The sequence below is a fragment of the Vanacampus margaritifer genome, chromosome 19, assembly GCF_051991255.1.
Source record: "Vanacampus margaritifer isolate UIUO_Vmar chromosome 19, RoL_Vmar_1.0, whole genome shotgun sequence".
NCBI classification, from domain to species: domain Eukaryota; kingdom Metazoa; phylum Chordata; class Actinopteri; order Syngnathiformes; family Syngnathidae; genus Vanacampus; species Vanacampus margaritifer.
In genome coordinates, this window is record NC_135450.1 from 10,501,921 (window position 1) to 10,516,613 (window position 14,693).

Below are 14,693 nucleotides of genomic sequence, written 5' to 3' on the forward strand. Positions count from 1 at the left end.
CACCGCCAGCCGATGACTCACCGGCGTCAATTTTGCATCGTGTTTGGAACACCTGTGCCATAGAATGTAGGGCTGGGTTTAAAAAAATCGAATAATCAATATAAAATTGATTTTCCTTTTCGAGCCTGATATTGATTCACAAAACCATTAATAAATTATTATAATATTTTTTTCCCCCATAAAATTTAACTTAAAGGCCACATTTTTTGTGTTTTACTCTTTTCTTGGGGTCTCCTAACATCAAATCAAACTTCAAACTTCAGTTAACTAGATAAGAAGATTCTGGCTCAGTGGTGCACGAATGATGCCTGCAACCTGGCGCGGTCATGTGACCGCACGTGCAACGTGTAGGGGGGGGGGGGGGGGTGCAGTGGTAAGGCTCTTCACCACCCTCAAACCCCCGCCGGCATAGCTCATTAAGAAGCATAGAAAAAGCTTTTTTTGTGTCGCTCCCATGTGAGAGAGGCAGCGTGAGGATTTTCCCGACATGATGAGCGATGAGTCACGAAGACCCCGAGGAAGCGCGTCCAATCGAGGAAATGTCGGGGTATTCACCGCGGTGATTGCACGCAGAGCACGTGTCGGGGTGTTTTGTTTATCCCCGTGGGAGGTGTATAGTATACAAATGCATCATCGCGGGAAATGTGCACGCCATTAATCCGATGGGGTTCCCTGCTCTGTAAAAACACACTTCACTCAGAATTAACGCAACATGGCCGCACGGTTGTGTGTGTTTCAGCTAATGTTTTAGATTTTTAGATAATATTTTCTTTTATATTTTGTTTTCATGATGTTAAGTTTCTATTTTTGTTTAATAGGTGGCAATTTTGTCAATATTTTTGTATTTTTTCCCTGATGTTTGGATTTTCCCAAAAATTTTAAATCAATTTTTATTATCGTTTAATTGCAGTTTTTGTCAATTTTCTTATTTTTCATTTTACATTATTTTTATTATATTTTACCATATTATTATTATCATAATATGTGTCTAATATTTTAAATTCTAGAATCATAATATTTTGTAATTATTTTACAATTGTTTAACTTTTACTTTCATTTGTGTATTTTTAGGTTATATTTTTATCTAATTTTTCGATGTAACATTTTTTTATATATATTTGAATGTACGTGTCTAATATATAGTATTTTTTCTCATTTTTTTCTACCGACATTGGATTCAATATGATTCAAGAACAGTACATTTTCAAGTGAACGATTCGATATGGCATAGCTTTTGTCATGTTTATTAACTCATTCACTGCCATAAATTATTATTTTTTTTTTTATGATTAGGCGATTTAAATTTAATTTAATTGCATGACTTCACTAGTTAACTCATGATTATATCACAAATTTTATATCAGTTCTAAATTTCAATTAAAAAAATCTAGATTTTTATACTCTTGTTAACAAAAGTGGAAAAAAATGTTAAACTAATAGAAATAGTTAAAATTATTTTTTGACCTTTATAGCCAACAATGGAAGAGAATGAGTTAATAATGTGTAACATGTAAAAGCTCTCATTAGCATTAGAATATAGCTGAGTTTCCTAATTTTTCACAAATCTGTTGAAAACACTGGGGAAAAGAGCTTTTTTTGCAACTTGATCTCTTATACTCTGCTGCCACCTGCAGGCCGTTTTTTTTGTAATAACTACCATTCCTTTAAGCTACCTCTTCAGGTCAGATCCTGCATCAAAACCTTCTGTATGCTCTAGCATAAAAAAACAACAACAACAACATAAAAACGTATAAATACGTTTTTGGGACCATGACACTATTTAAATATAATGTTTTTATACATTTTTGGGAGCAAATGAGTTAAATTCAAAGAACAACACATCAACATCAAACCGATACATACCTGGTGTGCATCTCGCATGAAAGGCGATTCGATACGTATCTCGTAGGGGTGGCAATCTTTGAATGTCTCACAATTCGATTCGATTTGATTCCGATTTTTAGGTCTGTGATTCGATTCGGAATCGATTTTTGATTAAGAACGCTTTTTGATTATAAATGATTTGATTGACAATATTTGCTTCAATCTATAGATGTGCAAGGAATTGTAATGATTTACTCCAGTCTGACTCGCTAATGCTAATTAGCGCTACTTGCTGCACTTTTATCACTCAAAAGAACGGCTCCCCCCAAAAAATTTATTTTATTGGAATAACTTGATCGTGACGTTTTCCTTCTATTCTCTAATGTGGCTACAACTTAACAGTGTATTAGACCGCGTGGAACCACACTGCCCCTCACTGGCCAAACCGGGTACAACATGAACAGCGCTCCGAATAAAGGCACACACAGACAAAGGCAAGACAGTATAAAGTCATTTAAATAAAATCGATTTTGGGACATTTAAAATTCGGTTTTCGTATAAAAAAAAATGGAGATAGTGGCTTTTGAGTTTGAACACTTCATCTGTATTTGCACATTCTTGCTTTGATTCTCGAAATCCCCAACGTATTTCTTTGCTAACTGTTTGGCATTTTGCTCGCTATAAGAGTGACGTGCAACATTGCCGTGTGCGTTCAAATGTCAGCAGGTTGCACACGCAGCTCGGGGGAGACGAGTGCATCACCTCCGCTATCCAAACAAACCCCCCAAACTGTGTGCCCAATGGAGTGATGAAACTCGAACCCGAAGCCAGCGGCCTCCGTGGAGAGAAACGCATCGGGCATTTTGATTGGTTACATAAGCACGTGAAGGGAGCGCACACACACGCGCGTAGACCCCAGAGGCCCGTGTTTGCCTTTCCTGTAATCGGAGCATCCGTTCTCTGAAGGGTGATGTAACCCGACGCCAGGCGAGCCAGCCGTTCAGACATGCCGAAATATAGGCTACCCGTGTGCAAATGTGTGTGCGTGCATGCACGCTTTCTTTATAGCGCCTTACATCACCTGTGACACGATTTACGAGCCATTGCGAAAGTCGGCGGGCAGAGATAAATCGGCCCCGCCGGTTCGCAATCCGGCAAACGCCGGCTTTACTTGCGTCATGCTAAAACCCAACGATGTTTTTGCAATGACTAGATGTTGCATGCTTGGAGCTTGTAGGGCCGTTTCAGTCGTTTGGCCGAAAATCTTGTATGTCTTGCATCCTAATATTTTGGTAATAATTTTTTTTTTAAAAAGTTACTTTTTTTAATCCAGTATTTTTGTTTTATTTATTTATATTTTTAATGTTTTTTTTTGGTTGTTTTATCCACTATTGCTTTGTGTCTTTATTATTATAAAAAAAATTGTATTTTTTCCTCAAATATTTGCAAACATTTTTTTTTTTTTACATTTTTTCAAAATATTATAAAAAAAAAAAATTGGCCCAATTTCTTTTTTTTTTTACCTAGGACTTTTTGACTATATAATGTGTATATTGTTGCATTTTACCTGAATTAATGAATTCATTAATTAATTCCTTTTGATCTTTATGTTTGTGGATTTTCGTCTTGAGTATCTTCATTTCTGTATTTTTTTTGTCTAACCTTTCTTTATTTTTTTGGTTTAATATGTTTAAACTATATAAAAAAAAATCATTTAATACGTTTTCCTAATTTCTATAGTCTTTTTTTTTTTTTTTTAAATTTCCCCCGAATATATGTGCATTCATTTGTATAATATTTTTGTGATTTAAAATAATTTTTGGGCCAGCTATCAGCCACGTGTGTCCTTCACATCTGGCTCTCATTTTTACACATGTACGTAGTGATTGAAAGCTCGTTTTGGCTGCCTTCCAAAAATTCAAGCTATAAACCAGCTTATAGTTTACCAGCATATGCTGCAACACGCGAGCCGTATGAAAACAACAATGTCCGACTAAGTCAGCGGGTAAAGTGCGTAACGCTTCATAACGCCATCTTTCGGCTTTGCGGGTTTCCTCCCTGCGTGACCCATTTTGCCGATAGACTGGCATTTCCCTCCCGCTCCTGTTCTCGTTCGCTCGCTCTGCCGCCGTTGCCATGCCGACGTCGCCGCTGGCGAGACAAAAAGATGAGGACTCGCTGGCTTTTTCATCAACGCCGGCGTGGCTCTCTCGCATGCTCAGTATTCGATTCAAAATGAAAATGTTTTTGCCGACAGGTCCATTGGATATGTTCAGGTTTTTTTTTTGGGTGCGTGTAGTATGCTCCTACTTTCTTTCAGAATATAAAAGGCTAAAAAGCTAAAGCTAAATATTTGAGAACAAATTCACGTTTCCCTAAGCCACACCCCAAAAACGCAGACCGACCAATCACCAGGAGGCTTAGAAGAGAAGTATTTTTAAAAAGTAATTATTTGAAATGCTTAGATGAGCACTTGTTGCTAGCGTGACAAGATTAGCCGGCTAAGCTAATAAGGCTAGCTAAAATATGTACTACATTTTGGTACCAAAAGTATAACGGATGCAACTGTAACTAAAGGGGGGCGTGCACGTCCGAATATGATAATAAACATCAAGGAAAGACAAAAGTGGCAAAAGCCTTCAAAATGCCGCTAGTCTCATTAGCGTCGTAGTTTCTGTTTTTTTGTTAGATTGTTTTATATTTACGACCTAGCAGTGTTTTTCATAACAAAATTTACTGTCATTATGACGACAACAACATTAGCTTAGGTTAGCGATGGCCGCGTTCCAACTTGCGTACAAAATCTGGTCACATTGCCAAAAACTGTGGTCTCTCAATGTACCGGGCCAGAAACAAGTCCGAACCTAGCCAACCTGATGTCGGCTGGTGGCCAAACAAATACTCCTTTTCACATTTTTTTCATAGTGTATCTATTATCCTAAATAATCCAACCTTAAACTGAACTTTCTCAAATCCTCGTGACAGGCGGTTACATAAATGAACCCAGTCAAGTCATTTGGGGTTGCTTCAATTCATGTCACGGGAAGAAAGATAAACCGCCGTATTACTCTTCATTTTGCCCCGCAGCGGTTAAATATGTTCTTCATTTGGAGGATTTAGGACCGTTTACTTTGCAAAGGTTTTGTACTTTTTATGTACACGGTGACTTGGGGACAAAAGCCCAACAGGCTGAACCTGAATGCGCAATCACTCAACCATAACTCCGACCTGACCCATTTTCTTAATTCCTCAGTCCGTTTCAATCCACTTGAGTATTCGCGAGAATTAGATGGCTGCTCGGTTTCTCTGCGTTACGCCGCCATCTCTCCCCCTTGGACGCCTGTCCCCTGTAATTTACGATGCTTTCTGCCACTCACGACGCTCTGAAAGCCGAGGCCGCACTGATGAGATAGCGCTGTTGCTAATGTTTGTTACAGGAAGAGATGCTCCTAAAAGGATGCGCACACTCAAAACACCATGAGCAGTTTTTATTCTGAATCTGATGGATACGGGCAAAAGGATTCAATCAGGGCTTGGATGAGACCCTAAATTTTGGATCGTCGCAGACCTCAAGAACTAAAAAAAAATAAATAGATGGCGATCCAGACTCTCTAGAGATGGTAGAAAATAAGTTAGTTACCATGAGGTTTCTTTGCCCTATGACAGACTTCACCAATCCTGGTCCAGAGTCCTGCAGGTTTTTAGAGGTTTTCCGTTCTCCAGCACAACTCATTCATATAATTATCTCATCAACAAGCCGGATCTTTAGAATCAGGTGTATACCCTATTCTACCTTCTAAAACCTGCAGGATTCCGGACCTCAAGGACCAGGATTAAGGAAGCATGCTCTATAAAATACCTATCTCTGGTTCTAGTTCTGAAGTGAATTTACTAAGACTGGTGAGATCAACAGACAAACTGATAGCGTCCCTTGTTATATCGGACTATGGTTTCTGTAGGTCTATGTTCTTCTTCCTGTGGTCGTTGAATTGGTTGAAGCTGATGTCTGGATCTCACTCTGCTTTATCTATCCTTCCTTCCTTTCCTCAGTCTCTCCTTTGGTCTTTTGAGGTCTCCCTAATTTGTTGGAATTTAGATGTTCCTGGGGTTGGTGAAAGACTCTGGTTGGTGGGTAGTAGGTAATGTCTGGTCGGTGCTGGATTTCACTTTCCTGTCTTTTCTTTGATCCTTCCTCGGGTCTCCTGACAACCTCACGACTCTCGCTGGATTCTGAAGGATTCGGTTTAGGCGAACGGTATGGGATTTTTAAAAGGTTTTCACTTTCCTGTCTTTTCTTTGATCCTTCCTCGGGTCTCCTGACAACCTCACGACTCCAGCTGGATTCTGAAGTATTCGGTTTAGGTGAACGGTATGGGATTTTAAAAAGGTTTTCACTTTCCTGTCTTTTCTTTGATCCTTCCTCGGGTCTCCTGACAACCTCATGACTCCAGCTGGATTCTGAAGTATTCGGTTTAGGTGAACGGTATGGGATTTTTAAAAGGTTTTCAATTTCCTGTCTTTTCTTTGATCCTTCCTCAGGTCTCCTGACACCCTCACGGGTCTAGCTGGATTCTGAAGTATTCGGTTTAGGTGAACGGTTTGGGATTTTTAAAAGGTTTTCACTTTCCTGTCTTTTCTTTGATCCTTCCTCGGGTCTCCTGACAACCTCACGACTCCAGCTGGATTCTGAAGTATTCGGTTTAGGTGAACGGTATGGGATTTTTAAAAGGTTTTCACTTTCTGGTCTTTTCTTTGATCCTTCCTGGGGTCTCCTGACAACCTCACGACTCTAGCTGGATTCTGAAGGATTCGGTTTAGGCGAACGGTATGGGATTTTTAAAAGGTTTTCACTTTCCGGTCTTTTCTTTGATCCTTCCTCGGGTCTCCTGACAACCTCACGACTCTAGCTGGATTCTGAAGGACACCTCCCTGGTGCTTTGGGCATTTCTAACAAGGACAAAACCTCATAGCAGTCTCAGGACATGCCAGAAGGACTTCACCCTGACTTTGTGGCACTAAGGAAGGTGGCCATAGTCAAGAAAGTGTGAGCTTCCCTGCTTAGATTTCGGCCCCCATGACTGACCGTGTCCGATCTCCGTCTCCGGGCATTTCCAGCCAGATCAAAAGCTCGTAGCAGACTTAAGACTTACTGGAGGGACTGCATCTTACATCTTACTGGCCAGTGAAGAACTTTGTTTCCTTTGTTTAAGACCTGGATATCCACGCATCCGTTCTTAGTTTGAATAATCGTGTCCAGCCAAAGCACACAGGAGGAACTGTACCTCAAACCCTCGCCTGGCAATGACCCGAACAACGTCAACATAATACTTCTTGGTAGGCAAACATAAAAGCACTGATCCTCATTCAAGACACTCGTGATTCTCAACATCTTTTCACATTTGTCTGGCAAATCAAGGAGTTATCCTCTTAATTAATTCGCTGTAGAAAACGTGCTTCACCCCCCAACCCCAAGGCTTCATTAGCAGAGAATCAGATGAAGAGCCTTTAGTGTTGGGATGGAAGGGAAGCACAGACAGAATTCTTGGGAGGATTTTTGTCTCCGTGGGCCTTTTTTTTTTTAATGCCATTCAGCAGGGTGACAATAATGTGCCCCTATGCAAAACACAGGCGCGCCAATGTGTGTGTGTGTGTGCGTGTGAGGGGATTTAATGGGGTACAGCCATGATGTCTCACCTCTCCACAAACTTTTTAAGACTGTCTCTTGCCGGCTATTGGTCGTCTTTTTACCGCAATGCAGCAGATCGCCTCAGCGGCCAGAGGAATCAAAGCTTTTATTTTGTCTGTGTTCAATCTCGAAAGGGGACGCTTCAATTCACAGTCCTGATTTTAAACGTGATTAATCGGCGGGTTCGCTCGTTTCCGTGTAATGTCCTTTTTTTTATTCTTTTGTCGGCCCACTCTCCCCGCAAAGGAGGCATTTGCTCGCGTGCGTCGCTAATTAGAAGCCAATATGCAAAGCAGATCAAAAGCCCTCTTTAATAAGTTTCCCATTCGCACAACAAATTAATAATGCCTCTGACGCACCACCACCCCCTACTGCGCATTTCATTAGCGAACTTCAAAGTTGACCCCGAAAGTATCATTTTCGAACCGTCCTACTGGATTATTTACCATAAAAAAAAAAAAAAGTTTGTTAACAGGCTGCACATATACAGTAGATGATAAATTAATAAGATTTAATATAATTTGTCATTTGTGATGTTATACTACCATGAAAAAAGTATTTCGGTTGTCAACAAAATCGTACAATATTAAACTAATAATATTATGTTAGGGATGTCAAAATTAGTGTGTTAATTTGAAGTTCCTCCAACGCCACCATTTTTTTTGATGCACGATTAATGACCGCCCCTTACTTAGAAAGCCTGTACTGAGGAAATTCCAGACATGTTCACGTCATAATTTAGTTGTAATTAATTTAATAATAATGCATATATTTGAGGAGACTGGGGTCAAGTTGTATTTTACAATTTGAAAAATGTGCAGAATTTCACAAGCTAATTCATGTTCAAGATTTAGATGGCTACTCACTTTGTCATTAACTCATTCACTGCCATTGACGCCTATAAACGGCAAAAATTCATTTGAACTATTTCTATTAGTTTAACGTTTTTTTTCCACTTTTGTTAACAAGAGTATGAAAACCTAGACATTTTTTTTAAAAATCTTTTTAAAAAAAATTTATGAAAAGATTATAAAAAAATTAGGGGCGTCAGGCGGTTAAAAAAAATGCAATTGTAATTAATCACATGACTTCAATAGTTAACTCACTATTAACTCATTCACTGCCATTGACGACTATAAACGTCAAAAATTCATTTCAACAATTTCTATTAGTTTAACATCCCCCCCACACACTTTTGTTAACAAAAGTATGAAAACTAGATTTTTTTTATTGTACATTTAGAACAGATATGAAATTTGTGAATAATCGCGAGTTAACTAGTGAAGTTATGCAATTAATTATGATTAAAAACTAATCGCCTGATGCCCCGAATTTTTAATAATATATATATTTTTTTATTTCATTCACTGCCATTGACGGCTATGAACGTCAAAAATTCATTTGAACTATTTTTTTTTATTGTACTTTTAGAACAGATATAAAATTTGTGATTAATCGAGAGTTAACATGCGATTAATTACAAAAAAAAATTGTAATCGCCTCTTGCCCCTAATTTTTTTAATTATCTTTAAAATAAAAAATAAAAAAATTATGGCAGTGAATGAGTTAATCACAAATTTTATATCTGTCTTAAATGTACTATAATTTTTTTCTAGGTTTTCATACTCTTGTTAACTAAAGTTTTAAACTAATATGAATAGTTCAAATGAATTTTTGACGTCTATAGCCGTCAATGGCAGCGAATGAGTTCATATCAAAAGAAAAATGCACCTACCTGTCAGCATCGTCTTACAAATGCAATTATGCCATCTCGTGGCAGAAAAATGACCTCAACACAAATGAATATCACACATTTTTTTTAATTGTAACTACATTTTTTGAATTATGAAATTACTATATCAATGACTAAAAGATGCAGCCATATTTCTATTAGTTTAACTTGTTTTCCCATTTTTATGTTAACAAGAGTATGAAAACTTTTATTGTACATTTTATTGTACCGGTACATTTAGAACAAATATAGAATTTGTGATTAATCGTGAGTTAACTATTGAAGTCGTGCGATTAATTACGATTAAAAAATGTAATCGCCCGACACCCCTAGTTTTTATTCATGACTGTGACGTCATTTTCCAGTAAGTCAAAAAGTAGCATTTAAAGGCCAATATTTTTAATGTAATTTATTTAAACATGCATATCTTTTTTTTTGTTTAGTTAAATTTATCAAGTATTTACGCTCAAGAAATATGATTAAAATATTGCGTCTATTTACATCTATTACACCCCCCCCCCCCTCCCCCTGCTTAAAGTTTTCGCCGACATTTTTTTTTTTTGTGTAAGTGTACACTGTTGCCGAAGGTTGCGCACACAAACCCCTCGGCGTCACGGGATGTCCTTGATGTCAATTCCGTCATTCGTCCTCCAAGGTGAGCTCCCTCCTGCCGCTACTCCGCCACCCGCCTGTTTCTCGCTCGCCGCCCCGCGTTGCGTCATGTTCCGATCAGAGCCACAACAAGAGACGCAAGGCGGGGAGGCTGCGGGACGCTGAGCCTGAGGCAAACCCAGCCAAACTTTGCATCAGAACTTTCCGATTTTTTTTTGGGGGGGGGGGGGGGGCGTGTCCAATAACGTTGTCCTCCAGTGGTTGGAAATAATAAAGTACTCAAGATTAGATTTTTCGTGCATCTGTACTTAACATGAGTATTTTTTTTGGCAACTTTTAGCTTTTGCATTTGAAAAGAGATCAATGTATTTTCTTGTTACATATTTCAACTTTTTCAGATATTAGCCATGAATGCTACATTGTTAGCATGGCTTATTCGTAACACTAAGTGCTATCTGTTTGAAGATTTATTTTTTGCACCTACCAATTCCGCATCATTTAGTGATGTACTACTGTCAGGTTTATACAGGTTCATGACAAATTCCTCTTTTAACTCTACGTTCTATTTTAAATATTACCAAGGTTCCAAAAACGTATTTATATATTTTTTAAATGTTTTTTTATGCTTGAGCATACAGAAGGCTTTGATGCAGCAGCCAATTGAACTGAAGATGTCGCTGAAAGCAATATTAGTTATTATAAAAACGGCCAGCAGGTGGCAGCAGAGTATAAGAGATCAACCAGGGCCATCTTGCAAAAACCTTTTTTCCTACTGTTTTAAACAGATTTGTGAATAATGATTAAACTTAGCTACATTATTATTTTTTTTTCTTCTTTTTTTCTTTTTTCTTGGAGAGCTGAGTATTGTTCATTCGGTAATTTTACCAATTTGACATGTCATCATCATTGCTCTCCTTTTTTTTTGTATGTGTGCGTGCATGCGTGCGTGTGAGTGTGTGTGTATTCATTAGTTCACCTAAAACCTATTAAAAAAAATCCCATACCGTTCACCTAAACCGAACACTTCCAGCCAGAGTCGTGACTTAGCTATATTCTAATGCTAATTACTGCAAAACGGAAACAGAAACAAATATACTTTTTTTCCTGATGAAAGAAGAGACTCTAATCTTTCTTTTGGTAGGTTACATGTTTTTATAGCAAAATAACACAGTATTCTGTGGGCCTTGCAAAATCAGTCAAAATCCTGTAAAACAGCCGGGAGCGAAGGGGGTCGCTTCAGTGAAAATGGCTGGGAGACAGTGAATGAGTTAAGCGAAGAGTGTGAATACTTTCACCGCGTCTGCTGTCCTCCCATCAATGCATTTATAAATTAAGAGACACGTGATGCATGCTGGATGCCAACGCTTGCCGCTTCCTGCCCACCATGTGACACAGCGGCAACCATTCACAATTAACTGGCCTTCTGAATTCCTTCCTTCAGCACCATCAGCCCTTTTTAAAAGAGCTCAAAGCTGTCATTTTCCTAACAACTGTAAAGTTTGCACCCGTATTTTTAAACTTTACTAGAAGAGCGCAGACCTCAGCCAAGGCCGAAAAATGAGTATTCCATGCTTTGGATGGCACAAACAATCAAACAAGAACACTCCCAAGACCAAAGTCAAGACTCATAATTGGTACCATAGCACACAACAATCTTATTATAAATAATTTATTATGAGTATAATTTAATATATTTTAATGTTTAATTAAAATCATAATCCTCGTTTTATAAATAATTAAATGCTAAACCAAAACATTCATAATTTAATTATTAATAAATAATTGAATGAAACGTGTTATACATATTAAATATGTACGTCAGTTGGAAATTAAATGATTGTTAAAAAATAAATCAGTAAACATGAAAAGAGCAAAACAAAAATCATAGTTAAATGTTTAAAAAAAAAATAGAAAAAATAAATAGATAAAAATGAGCAAATTTGATTACATTTAAATTTGAATAAATTCAGAAAATATATATATACACTTATTTTTTACATCACACAAAACACTTTAAAAAAAAAAAAACATAAAAAATATGTTTAAAAAAATATGTAAAAAATATTTATATATTTATTTTATTTTAATAAAAATGAATTGTGAACAAAAATAAAAACATTGTTAAAAAATCAAAACAAAAAATATGACAAAAAACAAAACAAAAACAAATGTAAACTAATGATTTTTTATTTGCAAAAAATCAAGCCCCATGAAAATGAAAGAACCTGTGGTCGACGGTTAGCGATCACGAGAAGATCACATGAAGCGTCCGCGTCACATGCTAAGCTGTCACATGGGGAGAGCGGACACGACAACCGGTCCAAACTGGTTCTTGGCGGGGGGGGGGGGGAATGCTTCTTCCAGGTATCACGCCGGCGAGAAACTATGTTTGTGTTGTCATTGTACACCAGCAGAAGCCATGTTCGGATGTAATTCATAAGAACCTTCATCAATATTTCGTATCATTTTAATACACACATAATTGTGATGAAACTCCATTTCATCTTTCCTGCATGCTCGTCAGCTGACCAAAAAAAAACATCACAGCCAATCAATAATGCTGCTATAATGATTGGCGTCCATCTTGTCCACTAGTGCTACTAAAAAGCCGGGGAGGCTTAAGATACTTCGAGAGCAACTAAAGTCACACTGTGAGAGGAACAATACATGCCGACTGCTTGAACAAAATCATGCGTAAGTCACTGTAATTGCCTTTCGTCTCTTTTTCACAGTGTGTGCGTGCGTGTGTGCGTGCGCGTGTGCCCTCTAATGTAGCATAAACAACAGCTTGCGCAACACCAGGTCAACTGGAAGCAAGATGGGGTGGCTCTTGCCCCACTATAGCGCCACCATTTGCCCCCTCCCTCCCCTGCCTGAAGTGCTTCACCGAACACACACCTGCACGCACGCACACACACACACGCAGGAGCCACAATGGAAACTGTGAGTCACCATGTGCTCTCCTTTGGTATTGTGATCCGAAATCATTGCGGCGTTGACTCACTACAGGCTTTCCTTTGTGTTTGCGTGCGCGCGTACGCGTGTGTGTTCACTAATTAAAAGTGGGTGCAGTTGTGTGCGTGCGTTTTTACCCGTGGCTTGGCTTATTTGCAATGATAATGCAAGCAATGCGTGCTCGAGGGTGGTCATGGCATATTCATTATATGCAGCATTATACGCTGCGTGCTGGTTATATGCATAATGGGTGCACGCTTTGTGCATTCAGATCCCACAAACATGACAACTTTTTTTGCTCGCTATTTGAGGATGTTAGGGACCAAGCAACACCCTAAAAGTGAACTGTAGGTGACTTCAGTTGTTAGTGTGTCTGCCACAAATTCATTTAAAAAAAACATTTTATAAAAAATTTGGGGCGACAGGCAATTATTATTTTTTAATTGTAATTAATCGTATTAACTCACGATTAATCGCAAATTTTATATCTGTTCTAAATGTACAATTAAAAAAAATTCTAGGTTTTCATACTCTTGTTAACAAAAGTGGAAAAAATGATAAACTAATAGAAATTTATTCAAATGAATTTTCGACGTTTATAGCCGTCAATGGCAGCGAATGAATAAAAAAAAAGAAAAGATTATTAAAAATTTGGGGCGTCAGGTGATTAAAATTTTAATCGTAATTAATCACATGATTTCACTAGTTAACTCACGATTAATCACACATTTTATGTGCAATAAAAAATGATAGCTTTTCATACTCCTGTTAACAAAAGAGGATTATTTTTTTTAAACTATTAGAAATAGTTCAAATGTATTTTTGACGTTTTTTTAGCCGTCAATGGCAGTGAATGAGTTAAAGACAAAGTGAGTAGCGAGTATGCTTTGCGTGCCTTGTTAGCATTAGCATTAGCCTTAAGAATGCGTTTTGAAAATGATTTACCGTATGCGATGTTCATTCGAGAAAGATTTTCAAAATTATTCATCGGGACACTACAATATAGAACAAATTCTCACCAGGAACTATTTATAATATTTAATCGCTGGTCAATCTGGTGACCGGTGTTTGTGTTATTACTTTAGCTAATGCTAAAAGCTAACTTGGTTGACTGTTCAACAGCATTAAATAAGACAATGCACTCACCATTATCCAACCTTTTTTTTGCTCGGTCCGAGCAGCTATTGGAAGCCGGCTGCGTCGTTTGTGCCACATTGTAACATTGGAAACACGCCGTCACATTTGCTTAGCTAGCATTCGGTTAGTGTTAAGCTAGTAAGACAACATTTCTCATGATTGCTAGGCAAGGAAGAAGGAAGTAGTTTTAGTTCCGGTATGACAAAAATGTACGCCTGCTAGCAATTCGATGCAGAAATAGGAAGGACTTCAATGGTTAAATTCCTTTTCAATTGGTTTATCGTATGAATCGCAATGGAAACTGCGTGATTGTCATACATGGCCCTAACAGTTGGCTTGTCGGCTGGACTCCAAAATATATATTTTTTAAATGGCACATTGGTGTAAAAAGTGCAACAAAACAATGGGGATGGCGAAATCCGTTGGGACACAAACTCAAATCTGGGACTGTCCCTTTTAATTTGGGATGTCCGGTCACCCTATTTTTTTATTTTTTTATTTTTATTTTTTTATTTTTATTTTTTTTAAATTATTTTTATTTTTATTTTTTTTATTTTTTTTTATTTTATTTTATTTTATTTTATTTTTATTTTTTTATTTTATTTTATTTGATTTTTTATTTGATAATTTTATTTGATTTTTATTTTTATTTATTTTTTATTATTATTATTTTTATTATTATTATTATTATTTTTATTTCTTTTATTTTTATTTATTTATTTATTTTTAATTTTTTTTGGAGAGCTC

General features: G+C 37.4%; 1 protein-coding gene across 2 annotated transcripts in view; it reads left to right on the top strand.

Moving 5' to 3' along the window:
• Positions 1–14,693, top strand: part of trib2 (tribbles pseudokinase 2) — a 41,103-nt gene that overhangs the window by 10,125 nt on the left and 16,285 nt on the right. Inside the window, exon 1 of one of the 2 annotated variants that reach the window (XM_077553146.1) lies at positions 12,465–12,548. The exons of the other annotated variant lie outside the window; for it this stretch is intronic. The gene's annotated coding sequence lies outside the window, so the exon portion shown is untranslated. Of the gene's footprint in view, positions 1–12,464; positions 12,549–14,693 lie in introns of those variants that run through there. 2 annotated transcript variants of the gene reach the window in all.